Source organism: Ascaphus truei, chromosome 14 (assembly GCF_040206685.1).
Source record: "Ascaphus truei isolate aAscTru1 chromosome 14, aAscTru1.hap1, whole genome shotgun sequence".
NCBI lineage: Eukaryota > Metazoa > Chordata > Amphibia > Anura > Ascaphidae > Ascaphus > Ascaphus truei.
In genome coordinates this window covers 4582080-4594207 of record NC_134496.1, presented here as the reverse complement: position 1 = coordinate 4594207, position 12128 = coordinate 4582080, and the positions used below count along the sequence as shown (strand labels likewise).

Here is a 12128-nt window from a genome sequence, read left to right as displayed (position 1 = left end):
TACACTGGCGACACAGTTTATTACACTGCGGCCAGATCCGCAAGCCGGGAGATTTCCCGGCTTGCTAGTGGCCGCCCCTCGGCGTGCCGCGCGTCATAGACGCGCGGTCACGCGTCTTCGGGAGCGTGCGCCCCCTGCACGCGCGTCCAGGGGCTCCCCGAGGGAGCCCTGGTGTCCCGCGATCGCGGGACAGCGGCAGGGGGTTCCGGGGGACCCGGCGGACCCGGCAGCGGTAGGGAGAGCGCCCCGATCGGAGGGCGCTCTTCCGCTGCTTCGGCGCGCGCCCGTCACTCTCGGGCGCGCGCCAGGCTACTGCTGCGGCACAGAACGGGCAAATGCTCGAATAAACTGTGCCGCAGCAGTATTACCGTATTTGAATAGTGTCAAAAGTATACTCAGTACTTCACAAAGCGTACAATATAAACAAGTAAGCATAAAGTCACATATGAAATCATTTTTTCTTTAAAGTTAACTGCATATGTGAGGTATTTTTTTATAACTTTTAACCATTACCTCTCCTTTCCCTCCAAAAGGTGTCTTAATTTGAACCCTGATCTATAGCCTCTCATTTTAAAGAATGCAACTGTAGGCTATCTAGATTTTATTTTTTAAAGCAGTAGCTATTGTCAAATTCATGATATATATATATATATATTTAAATCTCAAGCTGCTGATGTTTTAAATACCATCATTCTTTATGTCATATATTGTTCACAGGTCATAGGATTTGCATATGAACAACAGAGAGGATAATTTATATGATTTTCCATAACACACCTGTCTATATGCGGACTCTGCCTATTTTGTTCATTGCAACATTACCTTATGTGTGTTGTTTTGTTATTTATACCCCTCCTCTTTACATTTTCCAGCATAACTATTGGATAGCTTTATTTTGAGCCTGTTTGGGAACTAAGTATTAATGTGATAAGCTGCGACTACGCAGTGTTTTGTGGTGAAGCTAATTAGCATTGTTAGTATATTATGGACACTCGCCCCTCATGTTCTGATAGGGCTTTACACTCGTTTTCATATTAGCATTTTTGTTTACCGTATACTACTGTCCGTTTCGTTCACATGGGGACTTTTATTTATGGTTTATTAGTTGTCATTTTATGCATTTCGTCAGTTTTTAGCTTGTAAAAAAGTTGTATACGTTTAGTTGTGTTATAGTTACGTTTATGTGGATATTTCCCATTTGGTCTGTAATAAATTTGATATTAGTGGTATTAGTTATTTAACTGGTACTTTATGTATATTTTACAGTTTACAATGAGTGCAAGCTTTAGGGACTTTTAGTGACAACCTCTTGTCACTTATCAGTGTTCTCTTACGATACTTCCCTATGCACCGTTGATTTCTTTCTTTTGTAGTTGGTGAGCAAGGTATTTTTGTGTTTATTTTATACGCGGATGCCAAGATAGTGGTGAAAAACAAAAAAATTTGTGCTGATACTAAATTATAGTGGCTAAAAGCACTCTCCTTGTGCTTTTATTAATGAAATGTTTAAGTCTCTCCAAACTTAGGTGCAGCTTATACAGTCTACCAAGGAGAATACAAAGCAGCAGCATCGCAAGAAAAAAGTGCCGGCACCACCGTAAACAGTTAACAAAGACAAAGAATCATCAAGCCAGCGTTTTTTACCAACAGTTAGTGTATCTAGGCACAATAATCCTAGAACATTTAACCACCGAGGAATTAAGACTTCAGGCAAGGCCCGGTCTTAAACGAACAATTTGTTTTTTTTTGGACTCAATATTATCAAGGCCCGGACTTAAACGAACAATTTGTTTTTTCAGGACTCAATATTATTATTTTTATGCTTTAGAGTGTGTTTTTAAGATGTATGCCTCGCTAGGCAAGATCAGCCTACGCCATCCAGATGATGACAAGGGATGATCAGTTTTGAAATATTTGTAATGTTTATTGTTTTATGGTCACATCATTTTGCAGACAATCATACAATCTTGCACAATGCTACACAGGTTTATGGGTCACAAGGGAATATATACAATGAATCCCTGCCATACTCTAGTGGCCTCCAATGATGTAAGAGAGAATTACATTTAACCCCTTGAGTAGGGATACCTTACACTAATGCCGAATTTAAAAAATGAAATGTTAATTTGAATTTGTTTACAGGGAACTTTTTTTTAAACTTTTAAACCGAATTCCACTGGTAAATGAGGTTCCTGTAGGTGGATTTTGCACTGGGAACAACAAATCAATTTATGGGTCAGGTGTCTCCACCAACTAATGAAATTTGTGTAAAAATGTATTTACAGCCTGGAACTAACATTTTACAGGGAGGATGTGACCTTAATTTTTCAGTTTTAATTAAGATAGTAAAAGGTGCTTGCACAAATTCTAATTTACCTAAGGGAGTGTATTGGCTTTGTGGAAAATGGGCCTACAGAGTATTACCATGTGGTTGGACGGGGTCTTGCTATCTAGGTACAGTTGTACCTGCCTTTACAATGACCCACTGGCAGGATCAGGAATAGCAGAGCCACTTCCAACGCACAGGGGTTGAAAAGTAGTCTATGGAAAGAACAATTTTGGGCTAGCTTATTTCCTAATGTAGGAGTTGGGTTGCTATATGACAGGCTCAATGTACTTACGGATGTACTGGAGGATGTCCTCAATCATACATTTACATTCATTAATTTACTTAATCAAGAACAGGTACAGATTAGATTAATGGCCCTACAGAATAGAATGGCTCTGGACTATATTTTAGCGTGTGTGCCCTAGTTAAAGAGCAATGTTGTGTTTTTTTAGAGATCAAAGTGGTAAGATTGAGCATGAGGTAGAGAAGATCGCAGAGATACAGGAGAGATTAAAGAAAGGTGGAGATAAGAGGTGGGTTTTGTTAGGAATTACCATGTTGGTTGGTTTTCTAGAAGCGAAACTGATGAATGGATTTGTCTGTGTGCTTGCAGTTCTGATTGTTTTGGATGACTGTGCCATGTGCAGTAAATCCATACTGCAAAGGTGTGTAACACCCTCTACCCAGGCCATGCCACTGATCACAGATGACACTACGGAAGATGCAATCTCAGAAGGAAAAGTCAGTCCTCCTCAATGGAATACAGATGAAGATGATGGCAGAAAGACCAACCTGGCTGATATGATAGCCAGCAGCTCTGTGAGTTTCCAGAACTATCAAAGCCATGCAAATATGGACCCTCCAGGCCAGTGCAACGCTTCTGAGTTTTATCTGAATTATCCTTAAAAGACTATGTTTTCAAGAATAAAAAGAGAGGACTGTGAAGATTGAGATAATGTGTGTGGCTATCATCACCTCCATTTTGGCCTAACTGCCATTTTGAGCGTTTTCTTGTATGTATGCCAATTTGTTTCATTCGTGAATGAACTGTGAATTTTTGATTCGGCAGAGTATCGCTTCTGGATGTAACCCACCCTTGTGTAATTCCTACGAGTCATGTAATAAATTGAAATAGCATTCGTAAGGTTTTTCCTGCCTTAGATAATTTCTGCTGACCGTAGGATCTGTTACCTGCAGCTACCGTACATACAGGGCTGGACAGAGTAACTCCCTTATGTCACAAGGTTAAGAGGCCCACATTATGGTAAATTATCGATAAGAATATAGCGTATGCAGCATATTTATGTATCAACCAATATGTCTTTTTGTATAAGTCATCATATTATTATTTATCTCTAAGCCAGCCCCCTTAAGGGGTGTATTACTCATTTTGAAATGTATAAAAATGTGATCCAAGCAATATGTTTTCAGAGGCCTGAGTTCCTTGTTGGAATACTTTACAGATAAACTCATGTTGTTACTTTTTTGAACCCTTGACTCGTTGATTTTATTTCTACGCTTTGACATAAGTATGCCTGTATGTATGCACTCTGACACTGTTAGTATAACTGTATCTTTGCCCTGACACCGTTGGTGTAACTGTATGTATGCACTCTGATACTATTAGTATACCTGTATCTATGCCCTGACACTGTTAGTATACCTGTATGTACTCACTCTGGCACTGTTAGTATACCTGTATTTATGCCCTGAAACTGTTAGTATACCTGTATGTATGCACTCTGACACTATTAGTATATCCGTATGTACGCACTCTGACACTGTTAGTATACCTGTATGTACGCACTGACACCATTAGTATACCTGTATGTACGCACTGACACCGTTAGTATACCTGTATGTACGCACTGACACCGTTAGTATACCTGAATGTACGCACTGACACCGTTAGTATACCTGTATGTACGCACTGACACCGTTAGTATACCTGTATGTACGCACTGACACCGTTAGTATACCTGTATGTACGCACTGACACCGTTAGTATACCTGTATGTACGCACTGACACCGTTAGTATACCTGTATGTACGCACTGGCACCGTTAGTATACCTGTATGTACGCACTGGCACCGTTAGTATACCTGAATGTACGCACTGACACCGTTAGTATACCTGTATGTACGCACTGGCACCGTTAGTATACCTGTATGTACGCACTGACAACGTTAGTATACCTGAATGTACGCACTGACACCGTTAGTATACCTGAATGTACGCACTGACACCGTTAGTATACCTGAATGTACGCACTGACACCATTAGTATACCTGTATGTACGCACTGATACCGTTAGTATACCTGAATGTACGCACTGACACCGTTAGTATACCTGAATGTACGCACTGACACCGTTAGTATACCTGAATGTACGCACTGACACCGTTAGTATACCTGAATGTACGCACTGGCACCGTTAGTATACCTGTATGTACGCACTGGCACCGTTAGTATACCTGTATGTACGCACTGACACAGTTAGTATACCTGAATGTACGCACTGACACCGTTAGTATACCTGAATGTACGCACTGACACCGTTGGTATACCTGTATGTACGCACTGACACCGTTGGTACACCTGTATGTACGCACTCTGACACTGTTAGTATATCCGTATGTACGCACTCTGACACTGTTAGTATATCCGGATGTACGCACTGACACCGTTAGTATACCTGTATGTACACACGCTGACACCGTTAGTATATCCGTATGTACGCACTGACACCGTTGGTATACCTGTATGTACACACGCTGACAACGTTAGTATATCTGTATGTTCTCCAGATGTTTGCTTGTTTTTACATTTAGTAAAAGGTAACTTCAGGACTTCAAAAATACCTTTGCTGTTGCCGCCTGGTGGAGAAGTTTGAAAATTGCAATTAAGAAAGCTTTTACAGATGGATACTCCTCCACTGTCAGATCCTGGCTGACAGGGCTCTGACGGTCCTTAGTCATCACTGGCATTCCACAAAGGAATATTAGCTGAAGAGCTAGAGTCTGACAGTCCTGATGTGAAGTGGTATCGTAAGCTTGTGGAAGAAGTACCATCTGCAGCTAGTTTATCTAAAATTATTTTAGCTGTTACTGAGACTCTGTAATGGGTGCTCACAACACACAGGACGGGACAGCGAGGCTGAGGTGGGGATGTTAGTGACCACCGACCTACAACAGCGTAACCTCGTCCAGAGTGCAGGGTATGGGTCGTGTAGCCGGGTCAGGATAGGAGAAGTCAGGGTGGTTCTGATACTCGCCGTGGTCTGGGATTGGAGAAGGTAGAATCGTCGTTATCCGTAGCCGTGGTCAAGGAGGAGAGATGGTTGGAGTCCAGAGGCAGGCCGAGGTCTAGGGGTCAGAGAAGGCAGGAGTCCAATTTAAAGCTGGGGTCAAGGCACCAAGGACCAAGACAAGAACGCAGCGGGGCAGCAGGATGCTTGAGGCAAGCACACAATACACAAACAGAAGTTTATGCTCAGCCAATTTGCTTGAGGCAAGGCTGGGCATATAAGGATCAGACAGCCAATGAGAGAGCAGCACAAGGCTGTGAGCAATGAGTCATTAGACATAGGCAGGGGAGGGGTGTATCGTAGGTGTGGAGTAGCTGATAGTATTAACCCCTTGCATGACTGTGTTAGTGCGGCGCTGGCGTGTAGTCCTATTAGTGCTAGGACCATCCACCATGATGTCACGGACACCGTTGCGGGGGCGGAGACGAAGCCCGATCCTGGTAGGTGCGGCACTTGTGCATGATCTTTGTGCAGGGCACGTCACGGGACATGTCACGTGGGTGGGGCCTAAGCCCAATCCACGCGGTGTCCCCCAGCTTGGGAGCACGACTCCTGTGCGCAACCTCAGTGTGAGGTGCGTCACCTGGCTTGTCACGGGGGCGGGACTGAAGTCCAATCCTCAAAGTACACCCCCCCCCCTCCTTCAGGGGCGACCTCTGAGCGTCCCAAGGATGGCTTGGTGGGAAACCTCTGATGAAAGGCCCGAACGAGCCTTGGGGCGTGAAGTTGTTCCCTGGGGATCCAAAAGCGCTCAGGAGGAGACACTGTAGCAGGAGACTGGGGATCTTGTATGAACGGTTTGAGTAGTGAAGTGTGGAAAACTCGGGATCCTCATGGATACTGGCAACCGTAGCCAGTAGGAAACCGGATTAACTTTCTCAACGACGGGAAATGGGCCAATGTATCTTGGTGCCAATTTTGCAGAGGGAACCTTCAGCCGGATATTCTTAGTGGACAGCAATACCTTTTGACCTGTCACGCCTGTATGCCCGCAGACCTGGCAAGACCCCAATACTGAGGTGGGAACGGTATTACACCACACACCCACAGCAGTGGGAGCAAGCCCGGAGTGTGGTACAGCGTTGCTGGGCCTGTTGGAAAAGTGATTAGGATACTTGCAACGTCTTGTAGGGTTAAACGTAAGAATGGTCGTGTCCGTGTGCCAATGTCCAAGGGTCCAGAGAGTAGAGTAGTCGAAGTTCAAAGCCAGGTCCAAGGATTCCAGAGGTCAGCAAAGTAGAGTTCGTAGCAAGGTTCAAGGGTTACAGAGAGCAGGGTAGTCCAGGACAAGCAGGGGTCAAAGCCAGGGGAATCCAAAGTAACACATGAGCAGGATACAGCAGGGACAAAGAGGGAGCACAGTATAGGTCAGCACACACAGGGAAACAGGAACTACGCAGAGCGACGATAGAGAGGACAGACAGGGATTATAAAGGAAGACACACCAATAGGAGAGAGGGGAGGAGCAGAGAGAGAAGTGGGAGACAGCAAGGATAGGTCAGGGAGAGAAGAGGAGGAGACAGAAGGATCAGACAGAGAGCCTGCAGGGACTGGGAGGAGTCAGGAGAGTGACAGGGCTTAGTAGAGGAGCGTGTGCGCGTGCCCTCTGTAAGATGAGGGTGCGCGCGCACAGGTTGCATCACCAGATGCGCGGAGCGCCGCGGGCACCCCAGCGGAGGGAAGCAGAGGACCAGACGGGACCGTCACCGGAGGTAAGGTACAGGCAGCAGGCATTGAGAGTGTCTGGGAGCGGGGAGCGTTGCCGCAGGGGCTCGGGGACCGCGCGGGTGCGCGAGACTTGCGGGGGATGCGCTGAGGCAATGGAGCAGTGAGAGAGGAAGACGGAGCAGGACAGGAGTGGGTAAGTGCAGGGGAATTGGTAAGAGAGGGGACAGAGGGAGAGAAAGAAGGGGAAGGAATCCCCTGAACCGTCACAGTATCCCCCCCTTGAGGATCGATCTCCGAGCGATCCAACCAAGGATTTAGCGGAAATTTTTGGTGGAATTTTTGGAGTAATCTTGAGGCATGGATATGACGTGCTGGTACCCACGAATGTTCTTCCGGACCATAGCCCTTCCAATGGACCAGGAACTGGAGTTTGTTTTTAGACCAGCGGGAATCAATGAGGGATTGGACCTCGTACTCCTGTTGTCCTAGGGTGGAGGCTGGATTGGGTTTCCGAGAGGGAACAGGAAAATGAGAACTTTGCACAAAGGGTTTCAGAAGGGAAGCGTGAAACACGGGAGGAATCCTCATGGTGGGAGGCAGGTCAAGACGGTAAGCTACTGGGTTAATCTTCTCTAATATTTTGAATGGGCCCAGGAATCTCGGAGATAATTTAGGTGATTGCGTTTTAAGCCTGATATTCTCTGAGGATAACCACACCCTATCACCAGGTTTGAAAGAAGGCCCAGGTTGACGATGACGATCCGCCTTGGTCTTTTGTTTGGCAACCGCAGATTGTAGAGTTTTGAGGATTTTTTCCCAAGATTCCTGTAGATTAGCAACATGAGAGTCAGCCGCAAGAACGCCCGAAGGAGAAGACGGGAATGGTGGGGTGGAAACTGAAGTTAATAAAAAAGGGAGACTCGAGTAGACCAAAAGGTCCACCCAGTTGTCCTGTGAGTCAGATATGAAGCATCTTAGATATTGTTGTAGAGTTTGATTCATCCTTTCGGTTTTGGTTTGAGGATGGTATCCTGAGGAAAACAAGAGGGAGATTCCGAGTCTTTGGGAAAATGCCCGCCAGAATTTAGAGATGAATTGAGATCCACAGTCAGAGACAATAGAAATGGGAACGCCATGTAACCTGAAAATTTCTTTGGAAAAGACATCAGCCAAAGTGGCAGAATTAGGGAGACCCTTGAGGGGAATAAAGTGTGCTTGTTTAGAGAACCTGTCCACTACGACCAGAATGGTGTTCATTCCTTTTGAATTGGGTAATTCAACAATGAAATCCATCGATATATGTTTTCAGGGTTGTTCCAGAATGGGAAGAGGTAAGAGAAGTCCCGAAGGTTTGTGATGGAGTGTTTTACTCTGGGCACATACAGGGCAGGCAGTAGTAAAGTCGAGAATATCTTTGTTCATCTTTGGCCACCAAAATGTCCGTTTAATGAGATCTGCTGTCCTTTTGAAGCCTGGATGACCATAGTAGAAAAAATGTGTGATGCTCTCAAGACAATACGTAGTAAAAGAAAATATAATTGTATATGGAAGACAACCCTATATTGCTGATATATTTAAATGTCCCAAAGGATGCAGCCCGGTTATATTAATGACACCTGCAGGTGACCGGTAGATGAAACCTCCAGACAGAATCAAATAAGAACAACATGGAATAAACTCACTTGGGATTCTTTATCCACCATCAGCAGCGAGTCCAATGTATCCAGTGTCCTTTTGGGGTTGAATGCGCCTCTGTTCGTAGGTAATCTTCATGCAGAAAAGGGGAGAAAGAACGAAGCACTATAGCCAGCGCTATAAGCAGCAATGAAACCAACAGGACTACGTTCCCAATAAAAAGCTATTTAATGAATCAGAAAAACGTTACAAAACACACCAACGCGTTTCGGACCTCTACAGTCCTTTATCAAGGTGAAGGACTTGATAAAGGACTGTAGAGTTCCGAAACGTGTTGGTGTGTTTTGTAACGTTTTTCTGATTCATTAAATAGCTTTTTATTGGGAACGTAGTCCTGTTGGTTTCATTGCTGCTTATAGCGCTGGATATAGTGCTTCGTTCTTTCTCCCCTTTTCTGCATGAAGCCTGGATGACCGACTGCTCTAGAAGAATGACCCCAAAATAAAGTTTTATGGCGAAAGCGTGGAGCTGCGTATAGGCGTCCTTCTGGTAGCCTGAACCTGCTGGGAATGTGAGCTTGAGCTTTGTTGATTTCGTCCAACACATCAAAGTTGTTAGCGGAAATTATACATTTGGCAGGAAGGATGGGCTCCGTGGTTTCGTTAGCTTCGGTTTCTGTGGCGAACTGACGAGAGAGAGTGTCCGCTTTGACATTTTTGGTCCAGGAATATAAGAAATAGTATAGTTAAAGTGGGAATAGAAGAACGACCACCGAGCTTGGCGAGATCCCAGGCGATGAGCCCCCTTGATATACAACAAATTTTTGTGGTCAGTGAGAATAGCAACTGGTTCCTTGGAACCCTCCAAAAAGGTGCCTCAATTCTTGAAGAGCCAGTTTTATGGCCAAAAGTTCACGATTCCAACATCATAATTCCTTTCGGCAGATGAAAATTTCCGTGAAAAAAACCCACAGGGGTGGAGTTTCTCTTGGGGAGAAGTCATCTGGGAAAGGACTGCGCCGGCTCCTACGTCCGAGGCGTCGACCTCCAAAGTGAAGGGGAGGGAGGTATCCGGATGGCGAAGGATGGGTGCGGAAACAAAAGCCTTCTTGAGTACCTCAAAAGCAAGAATAGCCTCCGGGGACCAGGAAGTGGTATCGGCGCCCTTCTTGGTCAATGCAGTGATGGGAAAAGCAATAGAAGAAATTTTTTTGATGAATTTCCTGTAATAGTTGGCAAAGCCGAGAAAACGCTGCACAGCCTTGAGTGAATTAGGCAGCGGTCAATCGAGAACAGCTTTCAGTTTTTCTGGATCCATGGAGAAGCCTTGGTTGGAGATGATATAGCCTAAGAAGGCAGGAGAGGTCTGGTGGAACAAACACTTCTCCATCTTGGCATATAGGCGATTAGAAAGGAGCCTAGAAAGCACTGGTCTGGTATGTTGAATGTGTTCCTCCAGACTTTTAGAGAAAATAAGAATGTCATCTAGGTAGACTATAACAAATGTTCCCAATACATCGCAGAAGATGTCGTTCATGAACTCTTGAAAAACGGCAAGAGCGTTGCATAAACCAAAGGGCATAACAAGATATTCATAATGTTCTGATCGTGTGTTAAATGCTGTTTTCCACTAGTCCCCCTCCCTTATGCGAATGAGATTATAAGCAACTCTTAAGTCGAGCTTTGAGAAGATAGAGGCCCCCTGGAGACGATCGAACAGTTCAGAGATAAGCGGAAGGGGATACCGGTTCTTCACCGTGATCTTATTGAGTCCGCGGAAGTCAATGCACGGCCTAAGTGATCCATCCTTTTTCTTCACAAAGAAGAAGCCAGCCCCGTCAGGGGAGGTAGAGTTGCGGATGAATCTTTTCTCCAAATTTTCTAGAATGTAGGACGTCATGACCTCGGTCTCCGGGACGGAGAGGGGATATGACTTAGACTTAGGCAGGGGACAATTCTGGAGACGATGTTCTGGAGAAGCACAGTAGAAGCAGAGTCTATTCAGACGACGTCGCGCTCTCTCCGTGGCCCGAAGTTGCTGACTGCCGACCTGCATCGGCTCCAGAGACTCCAGTGCCAGGAGGGGTGTTGTAGGCGACCTGTGAGAGACAACAGAAGAAGGAGAGCGAGAACAGTGCCTCTCGTGCCGTCGCTCCTGAGTACGCTGATCCATGCGTACGCTCAGGGTAATCAACTCCTCCAGGGATGAAGGCCGGGCATGAGTAGCTAGATTGTCTTTCAACGTATCTGAGAGTCCGTGCCAGTACGCAGCGGCGAGTGCCTCATCATTCCATTGGGTTTCAGCGGCTAGCGTACGGAACTCAATGGCGTATTTGGCAGCAGATCTTCGGGCCTGTGAAATGTGAAAGAGAGAGAAAGTGGCTGTCTCGCGCCGTGCAGGAGTATCGAGTACAAGTTGAACTCGCGTCTGAAGAGAGGGTAATCGTGAGTTAATTCGCTTTTACGCTCCCATAGGGGGGAGGCCCAGGCGAGAGCTTCTCCGGTGAGCAAGGCGTAGATATACGCTACCTTAGCACGACCAGTGGGAAACAGGGAGGGGGACATCTCGAATTGCACCTCGCATTGGTTTAAGAAACCGCGGCAGGCGAGGGGGTCCCCATCATAGCGATTCGATGAAGGAATACAGGGCCCAGAGCTGGCATAGTTTGTGGCAACCTGTGGCGTTGGAGCCATGGGACTCCTGAGGGGAGAACTTGGCCAATTGCTGGGAGACAGTAGACATCTGGTTACTGACAAATTGTAAGGCCTCTATGGAAATACCTGTACCCACCTCAGGGGGGTCTGCATTTGTTGGGCTCTGCATAATGTCACGCCTGTATGCCCGCAGACCTGGCAAGACCCCAATACTGAGGTGGGAACGGTATTACACAACACACCCACAGCAGTGGGAGCAAGCCCGGAGTGTGGTACAGCGTTGCTGGGCCTGTTGGAAAAGTGGTTAGGATATTTGCAACGTCTTGTAGGGTTAAACGTAAGAATAGTCATGTCCGTGTGCCAATTTCCAGGGGTCCAGAGAGTAGAGTAGTCAAAGTTCGAAGCCAGGCCAAGGATTCCAGAGGTCAGCAAAGTAGAGTTCGTAGCAAGGTTCAAGGGGTACAGAGAGCAGGGTAGTCCAGGACAAGCAGGGGTCAAAGCCAGGGAAATCCAAAGTAACACAGGAGCAGGATA

At 46.0% G+C, this 12128-nt stretch overlaps 1 long non-coding RNA gene across 2 annotated transcripts in view; it reads left to right on the top strand.

Moving 5' to 3' along the window:
- LOC142465562 (uncharacterized) overlaps positions 1–3819 on the top strand; it is an 86971-nt gene extending 83152 nt beyond the window's left edge. For both annotated transcript variants that reach the window (XR_012787922.1, XR_012787923.1), the window contains exon 4: positions 1512–3819. This is a non-coding gene — a long non-coding RNA (uncharacterized LOC142465562). The remainder of the gene's footprint in view (positions 1–1511) is intronic.
- Positions 3820–12128: the final 8309 nt, after the last annotated feature.